The following is a 15,359-nucleotide window of genomic DNA, read 5'->3' as shown; positions in this document are numbered from 1 at the left end:
GTACTCATATAGAAGCCAGAAGATAAGCTCAGGTGCTCATCTCCTTTGCCACGAGATATCTCCTATCTTGGGCTCTCCAGTTAGGTTAGGCTCACTGGCCAGTGAATCTCAAAGATTCTCTTCCCTCTCCCTCCTCAGTGATGGAATGAGAAATGTTCCACCATGCCAGGCATTTTTGTGTGGGCTCTGGGGATGAAACTCAGGTATTCATGCTTGCAAGGCAAAAACTTCACCAACTGAACTATATCTCTAGTCCTGGTAGTTATTAATTCTTTACTCCATCCCAAATTTTGAAGCACTGATCCCAAAGATAATTAAGACTACTTGTCTCTCCTATGGATTGGATATATAAGAGATCCAAAATAATCAGTCTTGAATATTGACGGAACATGTATTTTATTCTAGTGGAGAAATACCTACTTAATATTCCATCGTTCCTTACAATTTTGTATTGCTAAAGAACAATCATATTGAACCATTCCCTTTAACATTACAACAAACAGGCCACAAAAACCGCCTAACTCGGTGTTCCGATGCTTTGATTGTAATGTAGTGGAGGCCTGAGTTTGTCGTCTGCTTTGAGCCGTGCCTTGCCTTTATGCCCAGCTTTATGTCCATGCAAGCTGTTCAGCTAGGAAATGCACTCTTTAATCCAGGCACAGGGCCGAACAGAAGGGAGGGAGACACATACCTACTGTATGCAGAGCCTGCAATATTTCTAGCATTGAGAGATCTTCATTCCACTCTATCTAATTATGCAGCACAATCTGAGCCATAAATTAAACTTGGGGATGAGATTATGACCAAGTGTGTGTCTATAATGTTTATGAGTCAGCAGGTCATTGCAGAAAACACCCAAGAACATGGTCGTAATAGACTCTTGGCCTCTACGGAAATTATTAATTAAATTTTATCTTCTCCCCGGCATGCTTCAGTGGCAACACTATGAGATTTTAGACCTGGGGAAACTACACCTCAATAATAGCCAGCCTTATCATTGGGCCGGCAGTCATTTAATACATTCCTTTGTCTGACACCAGTCATGAACCACAGCGTGGAATGTCAGGGTCTCTGTAAATGCCAACCGCATGCCTATACCATACAGCAGCCCCGAGTTCAGATCTCATGATAGAAAATGTCAGAATCAAACATCAACCCAGCAAATCCATTTCTTGGAAACCAGATGTGAACGTGAGTCTCTTCCTAGTACCCAGAGCCGCCTCCTTCCTGTTAGCCCCCACACAGCTGACATCACTGTCAGGACTGAAGAGCCTGGAATGTCAGTGTTGACAGCATCAAGATGAAGACCTGCCTCTGAATAGCTGGTTCAAGGTTCAGGCTTGACTGGGAAAAGCAGAGCCAAAATGTCATTTCCAACTATTTTCTTTGAGAGCCTTTCCAGATGGATTGGCCCAACTCACAAATCGAATGGGATTTTCATCAGTGTTCCTGACTGCTTGCTGTGTTGGACAGCTGTGTTCGTTCTGCCCCATGCTAGACGGCCCCCACACTCAATGTGTTCTGATCAGCTGGTCGCTGATTCTGAAGACCCACTGAACAGATTGGACGCTGGCTCAGTTTTCTCATAGAGGGTGGCCCTGTTCCACTAATGGGAATTTAAGCATTTTCATTTCAGGCTTGACAGCAGGTAGAGGCTGTGAGAAATGCACGCGTCTGATTAGATTCTGAATTTTCAGAATCGTTACTTAAACCTGCCTTCTGTGACCCACCTATGTATCCCAATCTATTTGTCCCTGCTTGGTGAGCTTGAGTCAGTACAGCCGTTCTGTTCACAGCCCTCTTTATTATAGAAAGCTCAGAATAGCGACATTCCTAGGAAGAGGGAAATTTTCAAGAGATTATGAGCAAATGCCAGAAAGGACTGACACCCCAGGTCATCACTGCAACCAAGAGTGAACAAAACACAGGGAAGAAAACCATGGGGAGGTGACAACATGGACAATAGCTGTGACATGTTTTACTCAGATTGCTTCGGAGCACACCACATATGTAAGGCTGGCAGCACACATGGAAATATGTGGTTTTTCTTTACTGTGGTTTTGCCAACCATGTTACACTGATGTGCGGTCTTTGGAAACTCGGGCAGAAACTGTTAGGGTCAGGAGAGCTTTATTTTCTGATTTGCAGTTTCGTGGAAGAACCTGTTATATTTTTCTGGATTTTTGAGGAATGAAGATAAAGTGTCTGTGAGGCCTGGTAAGCTCTATGGAAATTGCAGGCCAGATGTTGATAGCAAGCGGTATTTTTAGCAGGGAGCTCACCAGAGCAGGATAGCAACATTATTAGAATGCTGGAAACAGAAGGCTTGCCATCACCTGAGAAAGAAGAGGCGTTGTTTAATTTGGGGAAACTTTCTGTGCTGTTGTCATAGAAGCTTAGACTCCTAAGGATCAAATCTCACCATCTGTAAAAACTCCTCCCGGAATTTTCCAGCTGTGTGAGTATTCAGTATTTCATGAGTATTTTTAATGCTGAGTACACACCCACATTCCTCTATGAGTGTGTGTGTGTGTGTGTGTGTGTGTGTGTGTGTGTGTGTGTTTGTCTGTGTGTGCATCCCCTTGACTAAATTTACTTACAAAAATTTTATCCTATTATCCACTTTATCTTACTACAGACAAATTTTTTTCTTAATTTATTATAGAATATTCACTGGTATTTTTCAGAACCAGGACTGAGGCATGTGCACCTGGCTTGTGTGTGTGTGTGTGTGTGTGTGTGTGTGTGTGTGTGTGTGTTTGTGTGTGTGTTTGTGTGTGCAATCCATCCTGACTGGACTGGATAGCTTTGTCCATTACCTTTAGAAGGCTTATGAAACACAGTCTTTAGGAGTTTTAGGCTTGTATCATGTGTCTAGGATTATGTCATCTGTAGACTGGGCTGGTTTTGCTTCTTCCCTTCCATTTCTGATAGTTGTTATTTCTCTTGCACTCCTCTAGCTAAAACTTGTAGTATTGTGTTGAAACACAAGGACAAAATCAGGCATCATTGTCTTGCTCTTAATCACATCAGAAAGGCTTTGTCTTTTACTATGAACTGTGGTGTTAAATTCTCATGTCATATAAAAGAAGGTCTTTTTGTTCCTAATTTAGTGTAGTTTTCTAAAACAGTGTTAGCTTTTCATCAAAGGATTGGTGGAAGTTATTTAATGATTTGGGAGTCTATCAGTTTATAGTCCAAGGTTGTTCTTTGAAAGGTTTAGTTTATTTTCTTGAGAATATAGATTTCATTTCTTTTTGAGTTAGTTTTTTGTTTAGAAATTTTTCCATTTCACCTAGATCGTTGAATCTTTTGGTATACAGTTCCCATGGTGGTCTCATAGCTGTTTAATTTTCAGGGTTTGTATGGTGACTTTTTGTTTTCTAAGAGGTTCTTACCATGTAGTTAAGGTTTGCCATGGGCATATGATCTTCCATCAACCCTTCAACTGCTGGGATTAGAGGCATACCCACTGTGACATTGTCTGACTCCCCATTTCCCTTTTATTCCTGTAAAGTTAGAAACAATATCAATAGCCTCATTCTGTATATTCCACTAACAGAGAGCCTTGTCCTGATTGTCCCTGCAGTCAGAATCTAGGAACTTTCTTGACATTTGGTCATGGTTCTCCGACTTGATTAGTCTGTTCTTCTGTCAAAGTTAGGAGCAAAACCTGTTGTTGGTTGTGCTATAATGATGGCAATGAGAGCCACCACTTGGTGGCTGGCCCGTGGAGAGCACTGTGTATGAAGCAGCTTACTTATTTCATCTGACTGAACTCATAGCAGCCTCGTGGACTGAGCGTGAGTCTCAGCAGCCTCCAAATGCTGAAATGTAGAGCAGTTAAGCTTCTCATTAAATTGCAGAGTGTACAGAAAGTCATTAAGGTTTTATTTTACTTAGACTTAGTCCAGTGTTTTACAAGTCCATGGAACTCACCGAGACTGTGAAGTTCTCTCATATTGTGCCTTTATGTGTGAAAATATTTTATCTATTCCTATTTATCTATTTTTGTAACAAAAGCAAAGGGAATGTAAAAGGGTAGGGTTCCTGGGGGAAGAAAAAGCCCACGTACGCAGGCTATCAGAGCTGAGAAAAACAGATTGTCTGGATAATTCACATTTAACAATTCAATTAAAATTGGCCCTAAGGTTAGAACAGTTCAGGGAAAGCTAAATTGGTAGGAAGACAATTTGACCTAAAATAGCTCACTGGCTCAACTGGTAAAGGTGCTTACGGAGCAAGCCTGGCAACCTGAGTTTGCTCCTAGATCCCACCATGGAAGGGGAAGACCAGCTCCTGAAGGTTGTCCTCTGACATGTGGCTCAGTCAAATACAGACATCATACATGAGCACACATACACACACAATGAGTTAAATTGTAAAAATTAAATAAAACAGCTGAGCATTTTACACAAGACAGAAGAAATGACACTATCCCCAGGGCCTATACAGGTGAGGCTAATGGGAAAGCTGAAATGATAGGGCTTCAATTACTCTGGGCTCTGAGTGTTGCTCAGCCTGTGTTCTAATGCTGCTCCTTCCTGTAGGGATGCTCTAATGAGCTGTTTTAGTAAGTGTGCTAAATCTAGAGAAAACGTATTGTCTCCTCCACCAGTAGAAAGGCAGCAGTAGAAATGAGACCATTTCCACGGCTTCATTTCAAACCCAGATTGTACATAATAACCCTCAGTCTGAAAGAAGATGAAGCCTGCCTCTGCTTTGTTCAGACCTTTCAAAAAGGCAAAATGAAATGTTAAAGGAGAAAAACCATGAGCTCTCTGGAATTATATCAGATATATTAATCATAGTAGGGCCAAACAGAGTTCCTGGAACACAAATGACACATGATGACCGTTTCCCAGAATCCATCATGTTTTTCTGAATTGAGTTCCATCAGCTAGATAACACTGTCTAATCCCTTATGCTGATTTAAAATTCCATCCAAGGAAGTAATGTGCTTCTGTTCTGCAGGTTTCTTATGGCAAATGCTTTGCCGGATTAACTTTATCTTCACTGTTACAGGGTCTTCAAGGTGATAACACAGTCTTAAAATAGAAGAAAACTTCTATTTAGAAGGCATTTTTCCACATCTGAACTCATTTGTGGTGTTTCTTGAGTGCCATTTGACATCCAAAACACTAAAATCATGTCTCTTACAGGCAGAGGGCCTAAGTAACAAAAGAGCTGGACAATAAAAATCCTTAAGTGCTCTGGGATTGGTCTGGGGGAATGCCCACGTGAGAGTCTCACCCTTATTCTTTTGTGCATTTTAATTTTCCAATTATGACCAAGGTTGGTTGTTCTTAAATTCTTGTTGAAATGGAAAGCTATAGTCAAAAGAAAGGTCACAGGCATGAGTGAAAAAGCAGAAGACAGCGCTAGCTGAGAAAGTAAGAGAAGTGCTTCTCATTGCTACTGCTGCTTTTCTACTGGTGGAGGAGACAATATGTCTTCTCTTGATGCAGCACATTTACTAAAACAGCTCATTAGAGCGTCACTGCAGGAACGAGCAGCATTAGAACACAGGCTGCATAATACACGGAGCCCACAGGAATTGTTAGTCTTTGACGTTCCGTGAGCAGGCTTCCAGAGGGCAGGTTTGGTATTCCATTAGTGGGAAACTCATAGAAAGACTTCAGGTACAGAAATACATGCCTGTGAAGAGTTCAGGAAGCACAGAGAAAGTGCCCGAAGACATTACCATCGTCCACTTAGATCCCACCCACCGTTCTAGAGGTCATGACCAAGAACAGGTCATTGGGCCTCAATCTGGACAATCCCTCTGTATTTAGACATAAATATTAACATGGCTTTAAGATTTTAAAATACACATTCAGTTTTAGTGTTATTTGCTTCCTTGTTTCAGTTGAGATTTTGGTTTTGTTGGCTTTGTTTCTTTTATAGTGTCTCACCATATAGCCCCACCTGGCCTCAAACTCAAGATCTTCCTGTCTGTGCCCAGCAGGCAGTAAAATTACAGGCATGTGCCGCCATCCCTGGCTAGGCTAGGACTTTTATTTATTTTTTTCCTGCATCATGTATTACTTAGTCACCATTGCCTATGGCAATAATATTTTTACATTATTATACAACATTGAGCATTGTAGTTCTTTCCACAGCAGCACACACATACAAGCCATTATATTATGTGTATGTGTGTTTGTGCATGTGTGTACTCGTATGTGCAAGAGCACCTGTGTTCCTACGTGTGCGTGTACACGCACACGCATGGAGACCAGAAGACAATCCTAGGTGCCCTTTTCAGGAGCCAGCCACCTTGCTTTTTGAGATAAGCTCTCTCATTGGCCTCAGGTTTACCAGTTTGGTTAGGCTAGCCAGCCGGTGAGTGCTTACAGGTGTGGGTATCCTGTCCGGTTTTCTTTACATGGGCTCTGTGGGGATGAGGGTCAAGCTTGGTTCCCATGCTTGCACAGCACCTCGCTCTGCCAGCTGAGCCATCCCCCTAACCCCTGACAGGATAACAATCCCTTTTAAAAGTTACATTTCTTTTTCTGGTATGGATATCCCAGAATGTATTTGACCATTTCCTTTGGATGTTATTGGGGTTGTTCTCTGCTTTGGCACATTTAAGGAACAGCTCTGCCTCTATGTGTTAGATGGCTCCCAGGAAGGGGGACTTGGGGCCCACAGGGCACACATTCTGACCTCTCAGAGCTTCTTAGATTCTTTTGTCTCTTCTCTTGGAAAATAAAAATAAGGTGTATAGTCTGAAGGCTTCCAGAGGAAGGGGACACAGGGTATGTCGTGTCCCCCCCCCCCCACATTCTGTTGGTTAACACTGCCATGAGGCCTCCCTCTCTTAAAAGGTGGATTAGCTGTATACTAAAGAACAACGAAGAGGGTATTTTGGTGAGATTCCAGCATGCCTTCTACAGCAAGGCAAACTGGGAATGTTTTTTCCTAGCCATGTCCTAGTTCAAAATTCATTCTGGTGGATGAAAGGAACAGATTTTGGTAGACAACCCATTATCTTCCTGAACTGAATTGATGTTTGAGCTTGTTAGCTTTACTAAAACCCCCTCTATCAAAACCACATGCACCTTTCTCAGAATTTATACTCAACTGAAGTTTAGTTAAGTGTGAGTATGCCTTATGTCAATGGGCTCATGTGCAATTGACCAGAGAATGATTGACAGCACTGGACAGAGATTAAAAAAATTAATAGCACCTGTTCACGAGGGATTTATTGTGCTTGGTGATCACAAGCTCAGACCTTATCGCCTGTCTCCAGGTTGTCAAGCCTCTTATCTTGGACTTTGAAGTTTCTGTGTTGGTGCTGAGTGATGAATAGTCATCAAAGAGGTATCTTGCTGCTCATTCTGTCTTCCTAGGCATTGATGAGAGCCAAACTATGGTGCAGACATGCTTTTCTGGAGTTCTGGCACTGGGAGCTTGGGATCTAAAGATGTTAGGATAATTCTGAATGTCCCCTCTCTTCCTCTTCCATGATCAGAGTGAAACCTTGTAATCACGTCTACTTATTTTACACTTTCATGCAGCAAGGAAACAGTGTCCTTTCAAACTGCTGAGTTTGTGAGTCCATCGCACCTAAGTAGAGCCTGGTTTTGATTAGTCACAATACCACGGTTCATGCAGAGCTTCATTTTTTGAGAAGGTAAACAAAGACATTCCTCTCCATAGGCTACAGTCAATGGAGACCTGCTCTGTAGGCTGCATTTGAAAGCTGTAGATGCCCCATATCAGATCTGCACTTTCAGATAGCTATGCCTTCACTAGAACTCATTCCTAACCTGGGCTCCTGCTTCTGTTGATGCTTTCCTGATACTAGCTTTGGCCCTCTAACCCATACTCAGACAGCTCTCCTCTGCAGGGGTGATTTCCTCTACTTATGAATAGTTTCCTCTTTTCGTTAACACTTTTCTCTAACTAGAATAGTGTAGTATAGAAATTTTGAAGACAGGACTAATTAAAAAATGGGGAAAAATTACCAGTTATCAGATAACTTAGAGACATCTGTTAATATTTTGATATATCCTTTTGCAGCATATTTAGTGTGTTTCTATATTATATTGAATTTAAAACTTAGTTCTATAATTAATGTTGTGACAACTTCGACAGAATTAAGAATTATTTCAAACTATAATGAGTTTGCTACTGTTTTCTTTTTCTCTATCTTGGATACTTTAAAATCATTGTCCTTAATCTAGGGACACAGGTCATCTAGTTTATTTTGGATCTTTTTCTCCCTAACATAAATAACACTGGCAAATGATTATTTTAGATATTTGTGTACCTGTTCCTGGATATTTTCTCAGAATTAATATTTGGAACTAAATTAGGTAAAAAAACAAGTACATGCCCATTCCCCAAAGTGACTCTGCTGTACTTGAAAGTTAGAATCACAAGGAATAGAGAAGGAGTGAAAGCTGTCCTGCTCATCAGGGTGACTTAATTAAAGTCTTGCTGATGGTTGTGTGGGAGGACTAATGGGTGCCTTGGTTCTATGATATCAAATTAATTCAAGTGCTGCCCGTGATGTAAAACATGAACTAACTGTCCTCTCTATACATCTGATGAGGAAACAAAGGCCTAAAAATAATGCACAGAGCCCTAAAAGAATGAGCATTAAAGCTTGAGAGCAAGTGTAGCCAATGTAAAAGAACAATGTTGGTCTTAATGTTTCTGAGTTAGGTGGTATTACCACTTCTCACAATTTAGAGTACCAATTTAAATATTGTAAATAATAAGTATATGCCAACCTACTGGGTTTTGGTCATATATGGGTGCAATTTGTGTATGTTTTCCTGGTCTGGTTCAAATATAAAATACGCTTAAAGACTCAGAAGAGCCCATTGGGGTTGGGGGAGTAGATTTTCCTTACTTCTCTTACTCTGTAAAACTTTCTATGAAGCTTCTTGTCAGAATGTGGACACTGGGAATGTCCTCTCTCCTGTGCAGTGTGAACACACTCAGCCCCAACCCCTACATTTCCAGGACACACTCGTGCTCAGGAATGTGAGCACACTTGGCTATTATTTTTAATGGTCTGTCTTACTGATGCACATGAAATATAGTATTCTTTACAGCCATGCTTCTTGATGACTAAGGTTGATCTTAAACTTTTCTACAATGCATAAAAAAAATCTTTTCCATCAATTTGGCACTTAAGGAGGGAGAAAATTTATCATAAATTAGTAAGTATGACATACTTTTTACAAAAATCTACATGCTCTTCTAAAGGCTGTATTTATAACTATTCATTTGATCCCAAGAGTTTAATATTGGCAGAATCTCCTTATATTGCAGAAACATTACATTCACGATAATGCTGCATGTGATTAACTAGAAGTAGTGTCATAACTTAGGAACAGCTGGAAGAGCTGCTGGGCTAGTTTAGATGAGGCAACATCTTTTTGCAGAGGGTGGTGATCCGCCACAAATATCAATATGTTTTGGCTGGCATGGCTCATCACCTTTAAGACTAGGGGTACTTCAGTTTTCTTAACTTCACCAGACACCAGCAGGGCCAGAAGCTGTGACCTTCCCGTTGGAATTGTTTATGAGTGAATGAGGATGGGTAATGAAGAGTAATGAACCCTGTCTTGCAGGCAAAGCAGAAGCAGACAAGTGTATTATCAAGGGGGATAAGCCGGGGTGGAGAGGAGCAGGAGAGCTGAGAAATCAATGGCCACTTGAAATAGTGTGTCCATTAGGGGATGATTCAGTGACTAGAAGTCATTCTTGGTCTGTGGAGTTCCTGACCTGGGCCTCCCAATAGGCTATACATTTGTATATTTGCTTGGGCTTGAGAAATAGCCCCCTAAATATTTGTGTGGAACACCATTCTCTATTGCACATTAAAGCCAAGGTGAGGTGTCTGCATGCAGACCTCTGTCCCATCTTAAAGACCTTTATTAGCTCTCACCTTCTCAAGGTGAATCTCTTCAAAACTGGCCCACAAGGCTTGCATTGTCTGCCAGCTGCCTACCACAGTAACCTTTATCTGGAAGGTCCTTGCTACCAACTCTACTCATCCTACAAACAAACCCGCTTCCTCCTTCTCCAAGAAGCTAGTTGCTCTTCCTCTGCTTCCTTTCTACCATGCCCACTGCTCTTTTCTATGAAGTCTTGCTTAAGTTTTGTCTTGAAACTGCCAAATCTTGGCAAGAAGGAAGTTTTTCTTCTATCCGCTTTTTACATACCTGCACCTTAACATTATGATGCACCACAGAAATTATCAAATATTCTTTGAACAGACCTTTGGGTACTGTCCATTATAGCATGTATTTGAGTGGCTTGGTAAATGATGTTCAGTGCATTTTGTCTGCCTTCCTCCCTCACAAGCTGTCCCATCCATGTAGTGCCAAATCCATCTATGTAGTGCCTGCTACATTTACCAACATCAAAACAACCCTACCATTCTTAGGTAATTGTTGTCACCATTAGATGTTTCAAAAAAAAATAATAACCAAGATTCAGAGAGGTTGAGAAACATACCCATGTGAACAGGCTGTGTTCTTGCTGAAGCTGTACCTGTACCTGCCCTGTGTGTATTCCCATCTGTAACTGCATATTTCTCTGCCTCTGTCCTGAAGCCATTTCCACTTCTTCCCTCATGTCCGCTTAGTCACCTCTGAGCAGAAGCACTTTGGAGGTCAGCAACAGGGCACAACTCCAGAGTTGAAGGGTGATGTTCTCAGTGCGCGTTCGGTTCAGGTTGTATTGATTTCTCCCCTCTCCACTCTGTTACAGCCAAGTGTGCACTAGGCAGAAATCTAACAGGATAGGCTCACAGAGCTGCTCCTGGGGCCAGGCAGGTCAAAGGTCACTCCACTGACATGTAGGGCACATTAGCCAAATTACAGGATCTCAGGCAGAGAGTTCTAAGTGACTCTGGTCAGAGGCTGGTGGCCTACACAGCCTGCAGCAGGGCAGACTTGGGCTTGGTCTAGTTTCAATCAGGATAATAATTCTGGTTTTTTTTAAAAAAAAAAAAACCGTCATGTCACAGATGGGGAAACTGAAGCCTCTGGGAAAATGTTGAGTACATTCAGCAATGGTTTATCATTGAGCCTACTTTCTTCACGTCTGCCTATGCCTCCCGTGAAAGATTAGTCTGTATACTGTATAACTTTTGAATCTTATTATCAGTAGTTATTTTTCTATGACTTATCCCATTCAAGGAATTCCATCAGTTGTCAGAATTTTTTAGGAAATCATACTGTCCTGTTGTGCTTATGGGGCCCTTCAGAGTCCGAGCTGATGAAGATACTAAGATGAGTGAAGGCTGGAAGTGTTAGAGACAAGATGGAAGGTTTAAGCCCATCCTAAAATGGAAACATGGAGCTTATCTTTTCATCCCCACCCCCTTTCTCTGCCACAATGCCAGCTCAAGCTCTGCCAGGAACTCAGAGAAGTCTGTGTCTGGCGCACATTTAAGTAAATGGGCCTTAGCCTTTCTCCTCCATCATGAAATAACACCTACTGCGTCTGCTAGATGTCTGCTTAGATACCAGGCTGCATGCACACTCAGGCCAGGGACTTTGTGGGCTATAATGTTCCCCATTTTATGGGTGGGAAAACTGAGAGTCAGGCAGAGAATGCATAGGCCATGAACACAGCCATGAGGAAAGACAAAAGAATCTAGAGTCATTTTTGACTACCCCCCAATAAGTCCACCACCAATGATGGCAGACTTCAGTAGTCGCTACCCCAAGTTTGTATATGATTGCAAACTCCTCCTTCGCAAGCACATCCATCCAGTCTATCCCTCACCAGACAAAAGTACAACCGATTATTCTCAGTCCAAATGAATTCCAAAGCAGTGCAAACTGGAGTCTCTCATCACAAATCTAGCTACCCCCTTGCTCCTGCCTTTAAGGCCAAATTCAGTTGGTTTAAATTGTTTAGCTGGTGATTCATCACTACTGTCTTATCTCTTCTCTGTCGCGTACCTCTGAGTATCTTGCCTGTCTTTTCCAGGCAGACTGAGAGTTCCTGGAGAACAAAGTCTATTCCACACCATCCGTCAGCTCTCCCGCACCCTGTGGGCCCCAGACTGTTAGGAAATGCTGCTTCCTTGAATACTGCAGTACAGCTTTCTGAACTCTGGGGCACGTTGCTTCCTTCACCGTGGCCATACGGTGAGGGCAGAGTAGACCACACTGATTCCTTCTTTCATCTATATTAAAACAATACCTCAGAGCACTTCCAGAGAGATTAAGAGCATACATATAAAGGTCTTGGCATAGCTCCTGGCACATAATAAGCACTCAATAAACAGTAATTATTGCTGTTGTTACAGGGAGCTGAATTTACAGGGTGCTTTCTGTGGGGTGCATGCTGTGCTAAGTGCTTTGTACGAAATTATCTCATTTATTTTTTACATAATATAGAGGAAGTTTGTCGGCTTCAAAAGGCATACCTTTGCTGGCCCAGCATTACATAAGAAGAGTCACATTCTGGGTCAGGTAATCGCAAATCCGGCATCACGAGATGTTGTTAATTTGTTTCAGTAGCTGATGGCTCACCGACGCAATTACTAATGACAAACGAGGCACTACAGCCGGCTCCGGTTCCTTCCGCCTTCGAATCCCGAGTCCTGGGACTGGAGGAGCGAGCCACCACACCTGCTTGTTAGGGCGCATTTAAAATAACCGTGATTCCACCATACCCCATCAACCGTGTCAATGTCCTCGAAGGCTTTATTCGTGTCCCATGCTGCTACTTCACTTAATGTAAATGGCCACATCCATGTTTAGTGTGACACTGTGCGCAGCACTCTTACGGAATCACTCTAAGCAAGCGCCCATCAGCAAATGGCTAGAGAAAAGAAATGTGCTATGTATGAGCCGTGGCTGAACTAGATAAGGTGCTGTTCTGAAAAAAAAAAAAAAAGCGCCAAATTCTAAGAGGTAAATATTGCAAAATGCTTTCTCTCACATACAGCAGATTCTAGACTTAGAATTCATGAAATATTTTTTTTAAGTGAGTTTGGAATGAATAAAGTAACCGATGGGGGTTGGGGTAGAGGCCATGAAGAGGGCAAATAAAATAAATAAATATATGTGTGAAACCCATTATTTTGTACAGTGACTATACACTAATTCTAAAAATGTCTGAATGAAAGCCACTGGTTCAGACACGACCTGAAACTTTAGGTACTGCAAGACCGGAGAGGCCAGCAAGGCAGAAACTATTTTGTCCAGTGTGATTGGAACCAGTACTAGCTATGAGCAACTCAGTATTCTAGTCTGCATGCCTTCTATAGAATTCGATTGGGGGAAGAAAGACTTACCCTATAATTTTTTAAACCACTTTGGTGCTATAAACTAAACTCTAAACTGAGGGGTCTTTGGCCGCACTCAATAATGCGTACTTTGAAGAGTAAGGAAGAAAACCCTTCTAGTCTAAATAAACACATATTGAATACCCACCACATGCCAACCTATTGAGTAGGTTCAGGGGTCACTAAAATGGTTCCTTTGTGCCTGTTCTCAGAGTATCCACCAAAACCAAAGTCTGTGAAGGAAAAGATGCAACACTAAAGGTGCCAGGGGCTTAGGAAGGATTGTATGTATGATATGTGCACGGGGAGTTTGGAGTGAAGGTTGGAGGATGGAAGCAATAAGATCTTTGTAGAGGTGATACTGTGAGACTGTGGCATAAGTTAAGATTTCCCTAGCCCACAGGGGAGGTTGGCAGAAGGTGGAGACGGCTCTGGAACAATCGGTGCCACTGTTGATCGGCTGACTCTGTACCTAATATGAGTTTAAGTTTAGTCTTCTGCATTGACTAAGTCCTTTTCCTTTAGTGTCACGAGGTTGGCTTAATTAGTGTCTGTGAAGCTTTTAGGAATCTTCAGGTAGTGGGCGAACAGAAGGAAAGTGACTTCCTTATTCTCACAGCCTGGCCTACACAGAAAGTCCCATGAAAGGTGCCTTCTGAGAAGCAGTGTTTGCCTCATGGCTCCAAGGCTCTGTAGCTTCCTGGAACAACAGTGTAGGGAGGAAAAGAGGATGAGATCAACACAGAGATAATGAACTTAGACCATGAGGCTCGGTGTCTCACTGCAGCTGCTGAGGATGAGACAAGCTTGAAGCTTCCAAACTTAACTCCGCCTCTGCCTGGAAGCACCTAATTAAAAGTTTTCGAATAAAATCAATAACGTTAGGCAGATAAAAGAGCAGATGGCTTAAGGAAGAGACTGAAAGGCTGCTTTAGGGAAGCATTAGGCTTTCATTCTGTTGGGGAGGTGTGGGGGGGAAACAATCCCTGTGGGAGAGGGCAGAAATCAGAAACAGATAAACATAACTGGGGAAGAGAGACAGGATTGGGCCCTTTTCTATCCTAAATGTAGCTGGGGAATTTAAGCTTATGGCTGTCAGATGAGACTCACCCTCACTGTCTCTCCAAAGACTGCACTCCATCAGCCCCCTGCACTAATATTCGTTCATTATGACTTATTCTTGGCTTGCTGCCCTCAACACACAGGAAGAAGCAGCAAACCACGCCTTTTGCTTTCTTCCTCACTCTCTCTCTCTCAGCTCAGGCTTCCCCTCCAACATCCCTCACTTCCTTGAATGCCTTCCTTTTATATGGTACGCACTTATGCTGTTCCCTCTACTAGGATCACACTTTTCTGCATGTTTAGGACGGCTGGACTTTCATACTCTAAAATTAAAGAAAAAACGTTCTACGCTTGGTTCTTTGTGCTAACTCTTCCCTCCACTTCTTCCTTTTCTGACGACTCGGTAGTTTGTCTCTGACTTGGTTTCTCCTCCTTCTGTCACTATCATGTAAGTGTTGTGATGCATATTTGAAGTACCCCAGAGCCCGGCACTGTGTCCAGCAGAGAGCTGTTTGACTCACTGAAGGAATGATGAATGGAACGTTCCTTGTCCTTCTCAAAGCCACTCACAGTGTCCAGGAACCAAGCGCACACTGCACCCCAGGCACCCCACATGACATGAATTCACTCATCTAAATCTCATGGAAACATGGCACTTCACTATTAATATTAGATTGATTGTTCAGCTGAGAAAACTAAGACATTATATGATTTAACAGGTAAATAATCTACTCACTATAAAGCAGCTAAAAAATTGGCATGGATTTTGGCCTAGGAATCCCTCTACCTTTGCCTTCAGCCCTCCTGCCTTCCTGCAGCAAAGATGGGTATTCACATTTGAGTTCCTTGAAAGAAATGCAGGACACACACTGCAGCTCACAGAAATGTCTAAACATCAAATCCTCTGCAGTGCACTGTCACGCCTGATGTGGCGTGTTCAATCACAAATGCTATAATAAACTCTTTTCTAAGCCAGAAACCTGGCCAGTGGCAGCATCAGTTAGTAGCATGCCCGTCTGTTAGA

At 42.3% G+C, this 15,359-nt stretch overlaps 1 protein-coding gene across 3 annotated transcripts in view; it reads left to right on the top strand.

Moving 5' to 3' along the window:
* The window catches only part of Ppp2r2b (protein phosphatase 2 regulatory subunit Bbeta), a 393,858-nt gene that overhangs the window by 234,845 nt on the left and 143,654 nt on the right, over positions 1–15,359 (top strand). The gene's annotated exons all lie outside the window — the stretch shown is intronic.

The sequence above is a fragment of the Psammomys obesus genome, unplaced genomic scaffold (genome assembly GCF_907164565.1).
Source record: "Psammomys obesus unplaced genomic scaffold, mPsaObe1.curated_primary_1811, whole genome shotgun sequence".
Classification (NCBI taxonomy): domain Eukaryota; kingdom Metazoa; phylum Chordata; class Mammalia; order Rodentia; family Muridae; genus Psammomys; species Psammomys obesus.
This window is presented reverse-complemented; position numbering and strand designations above follow the sequence as displayed.